This window comes from Cornus florida, unplaced genomic scaffold (genome assembly GCF_030987335.1).
Source record: "Cornus florida cultivar Cherokee Brave unplaced genomic scaffold, ASM3098733v1 CherokeeBrave_3.0.0_Hap2_Chr04, whole genome shotgun sequence".
Taxonomy (NCBI): domain Eukaryota; kingdom Viridiplantae; phylum Streptophyta; class Magnoliopsida; order Cornales; family Cornaceae; genus Cornus; species Cornus florida.
This window is the reverse complement of record NW_026775574.1, coordinates 46,212,330-46,231,237: the sequence shown is the minus strand read 5'-3', so window position 1 is coordinate 46,231,237 and position 18,908 is coordinate 46,212,330.

Here is an 18,908-nt window from a genome sequence, read left to right as displayed (position 1 = left end):
CATGCCAACAACCTTAATATGAATTATTTATACATAGAACAACGGCTTATGGCCTTATACACATCATTTACAAGAATCTCACATGCTAAACCTCCAAAGTTTGTTTAAATACATTCTTAAAGCAAAAAATGGTACCAAATGACTACAAGTGCTAAATTAAACATGCTTAGCCCCTGGCCTCAATGCATACATGTTATTTAAGCATCAAAAAGTGTACTTAGGTACATATTACATATTTCAAGACGAAAATAGCATTTTACACCAAAATGATACTACATGCTAACACTTGCATGTTTTCAAAACTACAACAAGATACATCAAGACTTCAAAGCAACTTAAGGATTTGATGCATCCCAAAACAAAGTTTCTTTACCTGCAAAATAACCCAAACAACTAGGGTGAGTAATTAAGTTACTCGTAGGATGTGGTGCATGCGCATACCATATAGTTTCAAGTATAATGTGAACCAAACATAGACCATCACAAGGGTGCATTCCACCTAACGTCTATGTTTCCATGGTACTCTAAGGGATCATCTCAAGCTATACAAATGTTTCAAGCGATAAGCACGTAGCATCCATATATACAAGACAAGTACACTAACCACATTAAAACTAAGATTACCAAGTCACAAGCTACAAGAAATCTATGATCTACAACTTGGAAAGTAATACGAAATCAAATAATGGAAAGACTAGGATATCTGGCCACGAGTCCTTACAAGTTATTTTGGGTAATTACGACCCACAATGTACTACCTAGTGCGCACTATGACTTAGGAGAATTCTTACCCTCCGTACTACAGCCAAGCCCTAGCCATCAACATTTAATATCCTTACAAGCTTCCAAAAATCAACAAGTTCATGACATTTATATAATCTCAATGCATGAAACTACCTACCAAGCACAAGTAGGGTAAAACCACACAAACCATGCCCTAAGGTTGCATGTCTAAAATGGCAAGCTAATGTTACTACACATTATGCCATATAAATTTAATATTAATGTAGGCCACAATTACTAATCATGCAATATAGTATTTTAATTACAAGTAATTATAAGTGCTATATACAAGATTTTCATAGTAGACTCTTAATGAAATCTCCATTTACTTAACAACATAAGTGAAATTTCAAGATATTCATAATAAAATCTCAATGAAATCACAAGTATTAGGCAAATCATTAAACAATAACCTACCTATATAATTTAATAGTCATATACATGCTTTAATCCACAAATCCTAAGTCAAGCATATAAAATCTCTATTTATATGTAATTACAAGAATTTAAAAAGCATGTAATCAATATATATCAAGCTCTAATATATATAAAACCCAAAGAGGATAAACATACAACCACCCCTACCTCACACGATAATTTTTCCTCTTGAATCCAAGGGAAACAAAGGAATTTCAAGTTTTCTTTCTAGGGTTATGAAGAGGAAGATGAGGCAAGGCTTTTGTATTCTAAACTTAATGGTCTAAAGGTGAGTGGAAGGGTATCAAAATGAAGTCAAAGCTCTAAGTCAAGTTTTGCTCCAATGGTAGCTAAGTTTGGGTTCTTGAGAGGAAAGAGATAATTGAATTGAAAGTGAAAACCCTAAGTTAAAATGGTGGGATTCTCCACTCACTAGGTGCCCTTGCACTACCTCTCACACACACACTAATGCAAGACCAATTGTGAAGCCTACACTTGTCATGAATCTAAGTAAGCTTCCAAGATTAAATATCCAACCTACAGTTGTCAACCATCCATGCCAACAAGTGCTCCAATCCTAGACCAACAAATGGGTGAATCTCCACCCTCCATGTGTCATGAGATTAAGCCTCTAAGTGATTCCTCCACAATGTCAACAAGTGGCACCTTAGGAATGTGACACTTGTCACATTTTTCGAAAATTGCAAAAGTGTTATTTTTGAAAATATCTTCCAAATTAAATTACAAAATGGTCCCTAAGATGAAAAATAATTACATTATTTAATTACGCAAAAACCCCTCAAGTTTAGAGTAATTACCAAAAGTTATGCATTTATGCCCTTTACAAGAAAAGTAAACATTTAACATGCTTTTCTACAAAAGTGAAAATGTAGATATCATGGAAATGAAATATCATGGATGTATGCAAAGCCGGAATCAAATTCGAGCACAAAAAGTGAGGTTATGCAAGGAAAAATGAAAAATGACTAAAGGACGAAATAGGGAAAAGACGAAAAAAAAATTTACCGAAAAAAGAAAAGAAGGGAAATGACCGGGTCATTACATAATATATATATATATATATATATATATATATATATATATTGAAAAGCTGGAGAAGGTATATATAATATATATATATTGAAAAGCTAGAGAAGGTATATAATATATATATATATATACACACACGCTCATCAACCCTATTACCGCCATGAGCCACCTCTCTAGGAGGCCATAACAATCCATTTTCTCACTCTTCGCCACCGTCTGCACCCCCACATGCTCCTCGCCCTCAGTGGCTTACTAGGCCTCCCACCAAAAAAATTTATTTTATCACCGGCCATGGAAGATCAGAAAGGATGTTGGAATTTGCAAGGATAATTGGTTGGAAGATGCAAAAGGAGGGGGTGATTTTCTTTCTAAGATTTTAATGATATGGACATTTAAGTAAATTAGTAAGTTTGATATTTTATATTTAAAATTAATTAAATAATAAGGGTCAATTTAGATATTTCACAACCATTTTAAAAGCAAAAATTTGATAGGGGGTGTCATTGTCCAAATATTGGTTAAGTTTCATCTGCCTATAAATATGATGTGCACTAAGTGTATCAATTATAAATACCACTTGCACTAGTACAAGTTCTTGTAGAAAATGGCTATGTAAGGTGATAAGTGCTGAAAAGTGCGCATTTAAACCCGTTAATCTTGAATGTTCTAGGAGCTTATTTTATCTTATATTCCCGTTTTAGTACTAATTTATGTTTTTGTCTATTTTTAGGTCAATAAGGTTCAAACGGGCTAATTTTGGTCCATTAAGGCCATTTTGGCATCAAACTAAGTCTTGGTGAGAAGTTGGAGCAAAAGGAGGCTGATGCTGAAAACTGTCTAGTTGGATCGATCACACTGTGAACAATCGAAAACTTGATCGATCAAAATGTGAACAATCGAACCCTGAACGATCACACCATACCTTTAATCGATCACACCATACCTCTAATCGATCACACTGTTGGTTGGATCGATCGAACTATTTGCAGAAGTTATAAAAAAGTAAATCTAAAGCTCATTTCGAACCAACTCAGGGTGTGCTTGAAAGGGGAGATCCTAGGGCCGAGTTCTCAAATTTTTTTGGCTCTAAAAGCCTTGTTTATAAGAGGGATTGAACCATTTTTGTAGGGCGATTCATATTTTTACATTGTAATTTATATATTATTGTAGTTTCTCTCTCTAGAAAGTTAGAGTTTAAGGTTAGAAGAAAAGAGGAAAGTGGAGGCACATCTCAAGAACACATCTCTAGATCCACATACTCTCTATCTCTAGAGCTTTAAAGAATAAGAAGAAGAAGAGGAAGAAGGAGATGGAGCCATGTTTGGAGCTTGCCCTTGAGGGTTTCATGACCACATCCACCTCCTCCATGATTGACTAGATCTACACTTAGGGCTTGGATGAGCCCTAAGTATTATGTAATCTAATCCCTTATATTTCTATTCTTTTGGGGATTTATATATATTGTTGTGATTAGTGGTTAGCCTTGTGATTATTAATTCAATTTTTCCTAGTGATTCTCTATTTTAATTACATGTTGCCTTATGTGTGATTATTTGGGAATTGATCTCTACACTAGATTCTCTATATTAGTTGCATGTCTATACGATTAATTAAGGATTTAGTGATGGCTAAGCATGGTTTTCATTGAATGGGGTAAATTAATTTGATGGATTATACTTACACTTGATGGGTTGTTCTACAATTTAATTCATGCTTGCAGGTAGGTAGACGATCTATGCTTGGTTTGATACTTCACACTTATTATTGCAAATTCCATAATTTTCTAGATTGATGTGTGCTCTCATTAGATACATTTGTTAACTAATTGATGGATTATGCCTTTGTTTTGCTGGGTTGTTCTACACTTAGTTTACTTGTTGGTTAGGTAGACAATTCACTCTTGTATTAGATAGTTCACACTTTTACATGCAAATTGTGTTTATGTTTATGGCCATATCTTGATTGCAACAATATATTCCCCATTAATGGAAAGCAAGTGGTTAATTACATGAGCTTAGTGGTGATTCCAACACCCTAAGATCTCTCTTCATATCTTTTAAATCCCTATCTCTCACTAGTTTACTTTAATTGCATTTTAATTTAATTATTTTCTAGAGTAATCAACCAACCTAACCCTCCTTTATAATCAATTGATATATTAGAGTCGAAGTTAAATTCCAACACGTATAATCCTTGCGGATGATCCCTACTCGTTATACTTCATTAGTTGTAGTAGTGGTTTTATAAATGTAAATTTGACTTTCTAAGCTTCCTAAACCACAATCATATTTTGACCTTGCGAAGTGACTTCTCGCATTAAAAAGTCGGCTTTCTATCACATAGAAAAGGGCTCGTCAAATTTTGCGCCGTTGCCGGGGATTAACGGTTTTGTTAGAATGAGACTAGACAATAGTGTTCATTTGATGGCTTCTATTTTTTTTTATTTTTTTTATTTTCCATTTTATATTCTTTTCTTACTCTTAATATTATTTGTTCGATTAGGTACTTAACTACAAGGAAGGAAAACATTGGATCTTAAAGCAATCATTGGAGATTGAAGCTAGCATTGAAATTTAAAGTTGCTTAAGGACCTTTGTGAGCATTTCTTGAAAATCTCGTATTTTAATTGTTTCACTTTTTTGCATGCTTGTGATAACCCTTGTTGAGGCTCAATATATTGCTTAATTCTTTGTCCAAACATTGGCCCGTGTAGAGGCCATTATTTGTTGCATTTGGATTTTGAATGTGAATGGAGCCATTGTTTGATCCAAGTTTGGGGAAAAATTACTTCCCCTCACCTTATGTCCCTCCACCATATTTTGATCCTTATGAGGTTTAGTCCAATTCATTTCAACATGCATCATCTTATTATGGACTTGACTATTTTCATTATTCTCCTTGTGACTATTACCTTCCCCCACCATTTTATGATGAACCAACTCCACTACCTTCTAGGTACTCACCTGGATTTGAAGATAAAGTGTTAGCTTTACTTGATGTGCATATTTCACAAACTCAACTTATTAATTCTCATTCTCAAACTTTAGCCAAGTTAGAAGCTCAAGTTGAGCAAATTGCAAGTATTCTTTCTCGTCAAGAGGAGGAGGAAGAGGTAAATGAACAAATGGCAAGAACTTCAATTTATATAGATGAGGATGATGAGAGTGAAGAGGAAGAAGTAACAAGTGAGCTAATGCCTATAACTCTATGTTGTATAGAGGAGGAAGTGGCAAGTGAGTTAGTGGCTAATCCAATAAAGCACAACATGATTAGTGAGGACTTTCCTTGTTTTGATCATGATTTTTATCTCTGCCATTGCTACTTTAGAGAGTAAGGAGATGTTGACCACTGTAGAGGTAGGAGAGGAGGAGGAGGAATTTGTTAACGAGAACCTTCCTTCTATTATCTTCAAAGACCCTATTGAGACATGCTTTTTTTAAATGTATAAAAATTGTGGTTTTAACCTTGGAAGCTCCAAAATGAAGTGAACTCTCTAATGGACTCTTCAACTAATTTGGAAAGTGAGGAGATGGTGATTATTGAGGAAGACAAAGGAGATGAGAAGAGTGCAATTCCTATTAATCCAATTGAGTCCTTGAAAGACTTTGCCTTGCCAAGTGAAAGGCCGCCTATTATTGATTTCATTTTTAAGACCGTGGATGAAAGGAAACAAATTGCATCTTTTATAATTTCTTTTCAAGTCATTCTTTTGGAGGATATATATATTGTTGTAAGTGAGGCATCAAATGAGAAAATGAAAAAGAGGATCAATAAGGATGTTTTATATCCAATTTTTGACTCTTTTGATTAGTGAGTTGACCCAACGTCTTGCTAGAGACGTTAAACACTAGTATTCGTAGAGTTTCAAAACTCTATTCTTCCCTCATTTCTTTTTATTTTTCATTCTTGTGTACATTCTTCTATTCATTTTTCAATCTTCATTCTTGTTACCGTTATTGGGGCTTAGCATAGGATTTTCTACACTTTCAACTCAAAATTAGGCATTTAGTGTTAGTTTGATCAATCACAAGTATACCCTGAATTGATTGAACCGCTCTGCAGTCAATTCTCTGTAGATTTCAGGTTTCTGTCCATCGTTCGAACTTTCTGTTCGATCGTTCCAAGTGCACTTTGATCAATCTGGTTGCCTCTTTGATCGATCTCACTTCCATACTTGGAAAATTTTTCGAAGCTATGCAAATTTCATGCCCTCTATCCCATTGTGCGAGCATGGGGAACTATCATGGTATGATCGATACAAGTTAAGATCCATCACAGCTTTGTCCCTTTGACTTTTTCCTCTTTCTATTTTTATTTTATTTTATTTGTCATTTTCTTTTATTTTATTTAGTTACTTCTCTCTTGTGAAAAAGAAATAGAGCAATATTTTAAAAACGTTAAACTTAGCAATCATTGTGCATATTTCTTGTATTTTGTTTCATTGTACATACATTCATAAAATAAAAATAAAAAAAAAAAATTGTTCCACCATTGTGCCCTTGTGTGTAGTCATGTATACTTTATGTTTTAGTTAAGGCTTAATCTTATATATCTCTTTCATCTTGTGTTATATTGCCTTAGAATGTATAATTTGATTATTCTTATCCCATTTGATATTTGATGTAAGTTTGATAGTGTGGTTATTCAAGTAGGTTGTTGATTCCAAGTTTGGGGGAGACCCTTTTCATATTGGATCATTGCCTGGCTGCATGTTTTTGCCATCATGATCTTTTCCATTGTTCTCATTGCACATTGAAGACAATGTACGATTTAAGTTTGGGGGTGAGGTGTTTTTGTCTTTGTTGCATTTTACTTAAAATTGAGCTTTAAATGTATGATTAAGATTGGAGATCTATGTTAGCTATGATTTTGATCTTTTGAGGACTGTATTACTTAGAATTTAAAAATTGCTTGACTTGAGAGTCCAATACTCCTTGTATGCCTTGTGGATGCCATTTAGGAGTAAATTTTTCGAAAGATTGATATCTTGCTTGCACTTATGGTCCACATCATCTTGATTTTGTGATTGTTTTAAGATTCACTCTAGGATTCAACACTAGTACAGGCATACACTAGCATTTATTTGTGGGGTATATGCTTTGTTGATTATTGATTTGGTTATATCTCAATTGAGGTAGTAGTGCATTAAAAACTTTCATTCTTGATAAAGGTGGATAACAAACCCTTTTCACTAAGCAGCCGGGATTCTAGCCTCATCAAGCACTGAATTTCTCGCACCGAAAGGTGAAAGGCCCAAACTTTAGGTTAATAACTTGATTAAAAAAAAAAAAATGTTGTTGTAAAAACAAATAAAAAAGTGAGGACTTCTCCCAAAAGGTGAGAAGTGGGAAATGATTAGATGGAGGTTGTTTTGATTTGTAGCCTAATTGATTTGAGCTTCTAAGTCCTTAGGGGTGTTTAAACACCTAATGCCCGAAAGCTGTCCGGTTTGGGAGTCATTGACCTAACGCTCGACCTCATAGATCACTAGAAAGCTTAATAGATCAATACATTGCACTATGCTTCCATCTTTGATCCTTAGGATTAAAAGGAAAAAAAAAAAATTGAGTGAAAAGAATAAGCGCACCAAGTTGAATAAAGCTTTAATAAAAGGTCCATTCTTTGTCTTGATGATCGGTACTTGATTTATGTGCTAGTTTGAGGTCGGATGTGATCATTTTTTTAGTTGGCTTAGATAGCAACATATTTGATACTGGTTCATGATGAGCGCTGAATGTATGCACATTTGAGCCCCTAAGTTTGTATATGTAAGGGCCTAAAGTGATACTTCAATCTATAATTAGACTAATTTATGTTTAATGTGTGTTTGTAGGTACTTTCCCAAATAAATTGTTAAAACCAGGACTTTATGATGATATCGAAGCTTACAGAGTCGTTGCCGGTCATTTAGAGCAAGCCGAGGGCTGAATTGGTGAAGTTTGAGGCAATTCAAGCCTTAGAACTCGAGCCCAAGTGTTGAGGCTCGAGCGTCACAACAAAGAAGAGAAGAAAAGTCAACAAGGCCCAAATACTCGAGCCTCATACCTTGATGCTCGAGCCTTCCTTCAGGGTGCTCGAGCCTTGACCCTGAAGCTCGAGCATGAGGCGTCGGAAATAGAAAGAGTTGATTTGATGAAAAGGCTATGCTCCTAGGTCTGATGCTTCACCTCCAGGATCGAGCACCATCCACAAAGGATCGAGCATCATCTACTAATGCTCGAGCATTAGGCCCTAGTTGCTCGAACCTGGTACCTAGTGCTTGAGCCTATGAAGTTTGGATCGAGCAATGTTAAAGGAGTTCAACCTCAAAAATATTCTAAATGTTGAAGAAAAAGACGCTTCGGAAAAAAGTTAAAGAAAATTGGCTAAGTGTCAATGTGATGATCGAGCACCATTTACTGAAGCTCGAGCATCTATCTAGAGAAGCTCGAGCAATGTTCTTTATACTCGAGCATGAACCTTAAAGCTCGAGCATCCGTTCCTAAAGCTTCAGCCTTCCGTGACATGTTAGATTAAAAGTTGCGGGATTACTCTCTTTACCAGCCGTATCTCATCCCAGTTGGGCCAGAAGACCTAAAAGTCCACCAAATATTATTTTCTTCTATAAAAAAAGGCGCAAGGCTGAAGGTGTGGTGGCTTTTAGGATTTCTACAACCTTGAAAGTGCAGATCCTGAGAAGAGGTGTGCAGTCCGTGATGATGGAGATGAACTCAACACAGATGCTATCTAGTCTCGTCATGAGTAGCTAAAACCTTTATTAGGGCACTGATGTAACCCAACCTAAATACTATGGTTTGATTGTTTTAACTCTGGGATTAATTTTAATATATGTATTTTCTTGATTATTTGACTATGAGCACTTGAGACAACTCAAGTGGTTTTCATGCTTTAATAGATTATAAACTGTTATTCTCTTGTCCTAGATGTAATGGTTTGTTCTCTATTCCCAACCTATCTTTGTTGTGCGGTATTTGGCGGAGCCCTGCCGAACACAAGAATAAAGGTTATGTAATGGTACTTTGATTTTTTTATAGAAGAACATTTTCATAATCTATGTTTAGGAAAGATGGTTCATTCGCAAAGTAGGTAAAGTAGGTAGAGTAGGTAGGCGGATAGTCCATGCTAACTGTAGATAGGTTATAGTTAGCTAATCTTATAAAACATCTTTCTTTAAAACCTGAATTGAATAAAAGTTATTGAGTTCAATTCTTTTGGAAAATATCATTGTTAAATTCCCAGAGTTAATATAATTAACTATAATATGATGGTTGTGGTGAAGTCAAAGCCCTAAGACTTTCTCTCTCTGATCATTCAAATTAGTTTATTTCATGCTATTTAAATATTGTGTTATACTTTTAGTTTAATAAACCATGACAACCAACAATTTTTCTAACCAGTTACCTGTAAACCAATAAAGCGAAATTGAAAACTGAATATAAATCTCATCTCCCTGTGGGTTCGACATCCTCTCTACGTCGAACTATCCTACACGATATCGTTCGATTGCGAGAGACACATCAATTCACTTAAAAAGGATTCTAGAGTTGTTTTGATTTGTATGATCATTATCTTGATGTGTAGAGGACCATATTTGCTTGCTTGATGTTGAAATTTTGGTAGATTGCTTGGAAATGGTTGAAAAATTGCATACTTGATGTAGTTTTCTCCCAATGCTTGTTTGCAATATTGGTGTCTCTTTAGTGAGAAAGAGCTTAATGTTTATGGGTATCATTTTTGGAAAAGATCACGAGACTTCACTCGTCCACTAGGGGTAACTTAGGGGCTTAAAAGGCTTATTGCATGTGCTAAATACAATCATGTTCCATACGAAAGTGGCATTATCCATTTATTGCTTTCTAGTTCATAGTTGTTTAGTTGTTCATTTCTTTTTTTTCTTTGTAGTTCATTGCTAGGACTAGCAATATCTAAGTTTGGGGGTGTGATAAGCACTGAAAAGTGCACATTTAAACCCTTTAATCTTGAATGTTCTAGGCCTTTTTTTATCTTATTTTCCCGTTTTAGTACTAATTTATGGTTTTGTCTATTTTTAGGTCAATAAAGTTCAAACGGGCTAATTTTGGTCCATTAAGGCCTTTTTGTAGTTAAACTAAGTCTTGGTGAGAAGCTGGAGCAAAAGAAGGCTGATGCTGAAAACTGCCTAGTTAGATCAATCACACTGTGAATGAACAAAAACTTGATCGATCACACTGTGAACGATCGAACCCTAAATGATCACACCATACCTCTGATCGATTACACCATACCTCTGATCGATCACATTGTTGGTTGGATCGATCGAACTGTTCGCAGAAGTTATAAAAAAGCAGATCTAAAGCTCATTTCAAACTAACTCGGGGTGTGCTTAAAAGTGGAGATCCTAGGGCCGAGTTCTCACATTTTTGGCCTCTAAAAGCCTTGTATATAAGAGGGATTGAACCATTTTTGTAAGGAGATTCATATTTTTACATTGTAATTTCTATATTGTTATAGTTTCTCTCTCTAGAAAAGTAGAGATTAGGGTTAGAAGAAAAGAGGAAAATGGAGGCACATCTCAAGAACACATCTCTAGATCGACATACTCTCTATCTCTAGAGCTTTAAATAAGAAGAAGAAGAAGAAGAAGAAGAAGAAGAAGAAGAAGAAGATGGAGGCATGTTTGGAGCTTGCCCTTGAGGGTTTCATGACCACATCCACCTCCTCCATGATTGGCTAAATCTACACTTAGGGCTTGGATGAGCCCTAAGTCTTGTGTAATCTAAACCCTTGTATTTCTATTTTTTTTTGGGGATTTATATATATTGTTGTGATTAGTGGTTAGCTTTGTGATGGTTGATTCAATTCTTCCTAGTGATTCGTTATTTTAATTACATGTTTATTATGTGCGATTATTTGGGAATTGATCTCTACACTAGATTCTCTATATTAGTTGCATGTCTATGCGATTAATTAAGGATTTAGTGATGGCTAAGCATGGTTTTCATTGAATGGGTTTGTAAATTAATTTGATGGATTATTCTTACACTTGATGGGTTGTTCTACAATTTAATTCATCCTTGTAGGTAGGTAGACAATCTATGCTTGGTTTGATAATCCACACTTATTATTACAAATTCCATGATTTTCTAGATTGATGTGTGCTCTCATTAGATACATTTGTTAACTAATTGATGGATTAAGCCTTTGTCTTGGTGGGTTGTTTTATACTTCGTTTACTTGCTGGTTAGGTAGACAATTCACTCTTGTATTAGATAGTTCACACTTTTACATGCAAATTGTGTTTATGTTTGTGGCCACATCTTGATTGCAACAATGTATTCCCCATTAATGGAAAGCAAGTGGTTAATTACATGAGCTTAGTGGTGATTCCAACACCCTAAGACCACTCTTCATATCTTTTAAATTCCTATCTCTCACTAGTTTACTTTAATTGCATTTTAATTTAATAATTTTCTAGAGTAATCAACCAACCCAACCCTCCTTTGTAATCAATTGATACATTAGAGTTGAAGTTAAATTCGGACATGTATAATCCCTGTGGACGATCCGTGCTCGCTATACTTTATTAGTTGTAGTAGTGGTTTTATAAATGTAAATATGACTTTCTAGGTTTCCTAAACCATAATCATATTTTGACCTTGCAAAGTGACCTCTTGTATTAAAAAGTCGGTTTTCTATCACATAAAAGGGGCTCTTCATAAGGGTTATCAATCCACGAAGATTGCTAGCTTATGACAATCAAGATTATAAGATTACTTCCAAGTTTGATTGAAAATGGTTTAATTGAATAGGTTGTTTGTCACTTGTATAAAACTAAAATTAATGCTTAAAAAAAAATTTAAATTGAATGAAAAGAGACAATATGAGTTAAGGCTAGGAGAATGACTTCACCACAACCCTTGTAACCATGGAACAATGTAATTATATACGGGGAAAAATCAAATTTCTGCATAACTCAAACTCATGTGGTAAAAACACACAATGAATCATTCAAGAAGATAAAATACATATATAATCTAGGACTAAGCATAACCCATCTTCGACAGGCACAGACCGTCTACCTAACTATGCTAATCTAATATGTAACACAATCCGTCTTCTCTAGGTATGGCATATCAAAACCCTAAAATTGCATATCATGAAACCCATTGTATAATTACACACTTATTGTCACTATAAGCATGCTTAAAATTCAAATAAAAATAAAGCATTATCTAAGGCAAGATAAACAATTCACTAAGAATGATTTTATCTAAGAAGCCCATTCATAAAAGTAATACAAAAGTCTTATAATTGTAAACTACAAAATCATACAACTTACAATGCTGAAAATCAGAAATTCCCCAAAGAAAAGTTACAATTTAAGCCATAATTACTTGGATTGGGTTACATTTGTTGGGAAACGTGCTAGTTTTAAAAACTTTTTGAGGGATTTTGATTCATAAATCATGATTCATCACATAGAGACAAGTTTTATGTAAAAATAAAATATGATGTATCATTCAATTAAAAGATTGAATACTTACATCAAGGTTTGAGTAAACCTTAGATCTCTCCTCTAAAGTGAGTGTTTTCACTTATTGTAGATTCCTTTTGCTAGACACCTTTTCCATGGATCTCCATCTTCTTGGTAATGGTCCTGCCTTTAGGAATCACTCATAAGCCTCCATGAATGACCTTGGCAAACTAGGCTTGTGGAAGCCTCCATTAGATGAGAACATAAACCCTAATTTTCTAGAGAGAGAAAATATATTCCTTTTTCCTTCTACTAAAAATCACCCTTAAAATATACATAGACCATGTATATTTATAGGCAACATAAAGGTAAAGAAAAGGAAACAACTAATCCTTCTCAATCTCTAATTCACATGTCTCAAATCTAATATGATTCCAATATCAAGTTGGGCTATGAGTGAGAATCCATTGGGCCTATTATTTTATTGGCTACAATGAATTAATAATTGGCCCGGTCCGTGGACCCAATTCAATTAATTCATAAATTAATTTCTACTCCACTAAAAGAAATTAATTGAACTCCAATTAAATAATAAATAACCTCTAAGTCAATATTGCACTTTGACCCCTCTATGCATAATTAGTTATCGGATAAATAAAGCCATCAATCCGACTACTTAATTAATATATTTATTTTGGTACCTTTGATTATTTCTGGCTCGATCACAATAAAACATTTGTTTGACAAAAATAATAATTTAAATAAATAAATATATAATAAATCATTTTGTCTAAAAATACACGAAGGCCTTCAAATTTACTTTGTGATCAACTATAATCAATACAAAATAAATACAAGTAACAATGATGCAAATATTGAAAATATAACCCTCTAACTATTAATTACATAACTACCCAAAGTGTCGGTCTAAGGATCCCAAAGAATCCGCCGAACAAATCAAAGTAATTATTAATTAATAAAAGAGTCTATAATTTTCTCATACTTAAGAGTCAAATGCCATGACGGTGATAGGGAGTAATTGCATACGACGGCTCTCGCAATATATCTCAACCTAACGTGGATTCAGTTCAAGTCTTAATTAATTATGAGTCCATCCATAATTACTGACTATAAATAATTTATAATTACTATTTATATATCATGCATTGATTGCCATCACATACATATATATAAATATTTCTTGTAATTACATGGACACTATCAATTTCATAGTGAATCGAAACATAATACATTGAATTCACCAATTATATAAATCATAAATATTTCAGATATGTCAGGAACATATGTCACTATAATCCAGATAGGAATTTGCTATGCCAGGGCATATAAATCCCAACAGCTCCCACTTGCCCTCATAGCCAATTCAAATTGCACCTAACTCCAATGTTATCCAAATGATGATCAAAATTATTGATCAATGACACCTTTGATAATGGATCAACAAAGTTGTGTTCCAATGCAATGTTCTAACTACAAGTGCATTTTCTTGCCGGACAATATCATGTAGAACATGATACTTCCTCTCAGTGTATCTTGTTCCTCTATGGAACCTTGGGTCATTGGTTTGGACTACTTTTGCACTATTGTCACAACATAGCTCAATAGGCAGGCTAGTATACTCCACAACCTCTAAATCAGTGAGATCAAACTAATAGGCTTCCTTTGCCACCTTTAAGGCTGCAATATATTCCACCTACAGGTTTGAGTCAGCAGTTGAAATCTGCTTAACAATCTACCAACCGATCTCCCTTCCATTAAGTGAACATACACTAAGTCATGAACCTCATAGTATCTACTTCTGATTGAAAATCAGAACTAGCATACCTGACTAGGACCATATCATCACATCCATAAATGAGTATGATATCGTTGGTTTTCCTTAGGTACTTAATGATATTTTTCACAATAGACCAGTTGTCAAGTCCAGTATTGGATTGATCTCTACTGACTATCCCTACTATGTAGCGGATGTCCTGTTTGGTATAGACCATGGCATATATGAGACTCTCATATGCCGAAACATATTGTTCCAATCTCATTTGCTCAATCTCCTTTGATAGTCTTGAAAAACTACTTACTAGAGAGAGCAATCCATATCAATTAAGCAAGAACTCATTCTTTAAGTTATGCATACCAAACCTGGTCAAAACTTTATCAATGTAGGATTATTAAGATAAGTATATTTTCCTTTTAACCCGATCTTGCAAAAGCTTGATCCTAGGAATATAGCTTACATCTTGAAAAACCCTTCATTTAAAAGTAATTGAACAACTATCTTTTTATTGATGACTAAACTTCCACATCATCCTAAATTATTAGGATGTCATCAATATATATATAGAATCAGAAAAATAATGACATTCCCTTGTACACTCATGATTTATTCACTAAGAAATCTTCTGGTGTCTTTTTATAGATTAACTTGCCTTCCATAGGTATCACCCTACTAGAAAGTTCTACAAGATCCCAGAATTTATTAGAATACATAGATTCCAACTCTGATTTCATAGTAACTCGCCAAAACGATCTGTATCCATATCGGTTCACGCTTCCGTGTAGCTTACTGGGTCCAACTCATGTTTAACAGGGATGTCCATAATGGTCTCACCTAAAAACATGATTCTATCGGATTGGATGATAATCCTCCCACTACCTCAATGTACCGATGCAGAAATCAATGATGCTAACGCATTAATAGGGAATTCATATATTATTCTCAATCTCTATTATAATAAGTGTATTCATATGTGGTACATCCGGTACTCATACAATATTCTCTAACACTATGCTACTAGGTATATGATTCATAATATGATTCTCCTATAGATAAACAGTGAGTGTAAACAATCAACTTTTATCATTGAGATCATAAAATAATCCGTCCTAGTGACCTTTAGAGTAGCTATCAAATCTATCATGCGTATGATCTGTTTCCAACTTACTTGTCCATATCAAGCGCACATGTGCAAGACTACCCCATATGTGCATATGATTCAAACTAAGATTTAGTAAAAAACACAGCTCAACGGTATCCTTGAGACAGACTAAGATGGAATGCAGTTCATAATGCGCATCGATGTCATTAACGCTAAACTCTTAAATGAAAGAGATAATGTGGCATAACTGATCATAGATCTAACCATGTTAAGTGGAATTCTGTTATTCCTTTTCGACACCTAAATGCATTTAGCGTCAATTGCGGAAAACTGGTACACAACACCCTCATTGACCATATAGTCTTTGCACTAGCCCAAGAAATACTCATATCCTCGATCAGATCGAAGTGTCTTGATAAGTTTACCTAATCTGTGCTCCACATCAGTCTTAACCTTCTCAGAATATACCAAGAGTTTAAGACTTGTGTTGCATCAGATAAACTTATCCAAAACGTAAGTAATCTTGCTTGGATGTTCATAAGACCACACGTGTCAGTGTGTACCGACTCCAATTGTCCTTTATGTCTATTTCATCTGCCTGATTAAGCCATAAGAGTTATCTATCCTTCAAAATAGGGTTCACAAGTTTGGTTTAGGCTCCCTTGCCTCACTAGGTAATTAACCTTCTTTGACCAATCTTTGAATCTCATTTTGATTGATAACAACCTAAAAATAGACATTAAAAATACAATGAGTCAGGAATAACAATTTTTCTCTTAACATTCAATCTAGAAGATGCAACATTAGTTTCTACATCCTGCAAATCTTAAGAGTTTGTGATTATAGTATATTAACCATCTTTCAATACACCAGAAGCAATCGTATATCTATTCAATTTTATAAAACCAGTTTTACAAAATAACAACACAGTTTTTATAAACCATAAGTGAAACAAAAATTAGATTGCGTCTAACTTCTGTGCATAAAGATAGTTCTCTAATACTAATATCCTCATACTCTCTAATTTCATATGTAATACTCCCACTGACCTAACTACAACCTTGGCATCAGGTCAAAAGATAAATATATATCCATATCATCAAGGCTTCTGGATTCCTGAAATCCTTACGATGAATTGCAAACATGTTTAGTGGCTCCAAAATCTATCCATCAGGAATTAATAGATGCAACCACATAACATGGCTCAATGATTAAATATATATTTTCCTATGCCACGTCATTGCTTAGACAGTTTGTCCTTTAGTGTCTTAGTTCGCGACAAAAGAAACAGTTTTCTTTGCCCTCAACATACACTGCCTTATTCCCTTTAACCTTTTAGATACCTATGTTTTGTGCTAGCCTAGTCCTATTATCATCTTTCTTCTTTGCTTTGCCCGTCCACTTGGGCCTAGAAGAAGATGGTATAGGCTAGGTTAGATTGATAGGAACGTCCAAACTCTTGATTATCCCTTCATTTGTTACCAATTCTATAAGAATATCAGGAAATGTGAACTCAAATTGATTCCTTATTTAGTTCACTCTAACAGAGTCGAACGAGTTTGGTAACAAGGCAATAATTATGTCAACGTGAAACTTACCACCCAAGTCAGCCCTATTGATCTCCAGCTAATTTTTAAATAATAAACAATCATTTTCCAAAATTCTATTTCATACTGGAGTTCCTTAGGCTATCTTGATGCTATTCAAGTCTGACATAGTACTTTGGCATACTCTCTATCTAATCTCACCAGAACATCTTATTGACATTTAACATGATGCTTGAAGAAAATAAAATAATGTAAATGTTAGCTTTGGAACGTATTCGAGGTAATCTCTAGAATATTGCACCAAGTCATCTCATTTACCTTATTTCACTTATTCAAAGCATTAATGTTCTCTTAGGTATCTTAAAGTAAAAGGATTAGGTTTTAGGAGTAGTAAATACATTTGTACCACCACGTTGTGAATAAAATATCTAAATTCCTTTTCTAGTCATTATAAATGAAGTCCACATGCATTGAAATTAGCAAGCAGATAAAATGGATTAGACATAATTAGTCTGAATATAAATGCATTCATACAATATGCAAGGTGAATTATTAATACTGTCATGCATATTTAAAATTAAAATGAGTTTGTTTACCACATAATATAATAAATCTCAATCGAATAAGAGATCATTATCATTATTGGTGAACAATCCCTTTTAATTAATGCGGGTCCCTCAACTCTGTAGCATAATAAATCAACCAATCAATATGTCAATAACTTATTCTGTTGGAGGAGTTCATTATTACTATTGTAGAGATTCATTTGCTATTAGGTGAGCACTTCCATTAAAATAATAATATGTGGGTCCCTTAACCACTGCATGAAAAATCGGATAACCAATACGCCAATAACTTATTCGGTTGGCGAAGTTCATTATTACTATTGGCGGACAAATCCCATCATCTCCATATCTCTTAAGACAATGCCTTGTCTATCTATATGAAATGATTCCCGATTATGTTTAGCCTTTCTAAAATCACCTAATATAGACCACTCCATTGGGGAGCTAACACTATTGATTTTAGATTGAGTGTATAACGTTATTAAAACTCTAATAAAAAATAAAACATTAAATATCTTGTTATTATAATCTAGACTCTTTAAATCATGCGTAGGGCCTTATTTTTAAAGATCTAATTACAATGAACATTTAATATTTTAATTTTCATGAGACAACCATTCTTGTAATATTAAGACTCTTCAAATCATGCGTGAGGCCTTATTTTTGAAGATCTAATTACAATGGTGTTAATAACGAAGGCCATGGGGCAATGTATAAAAATCCCCGCTCCCACTCAAATTTTTTAACCATTCATAATTAGGGTTTTCATTTTTTTCAAATACATAATATGATGCATGCTAAACGTCTTGATTTTAATCCAATTAAATTTAGAAAATATTTGGACTTTAAATGATTCACTAATATTTAATTTGAAGCACACTTTAAAAATAATTTTTCGTTTCCCAATAAGTGCTCTCAAATTAATTAGTAATCAAATCCAATTAATTTTCATAATTTAATTAATATAAATCAAGTCATTTAATTAAATATCATGGATCCAATGCATGAATAATAATAATAAACAATTAATTATTCCATGCATCAGTTAAATAAATAAATAACAGACAGAAGCAATTTAAATGACCAATGGATTCAGCTTTTAACATTTAAATACTATTCTTGTTGTACGGGCGTCCACCAACGGCTTGTAAACACCTGTAGAGAGCTGGTACGCGCTATGAGAAGCAAAATGACG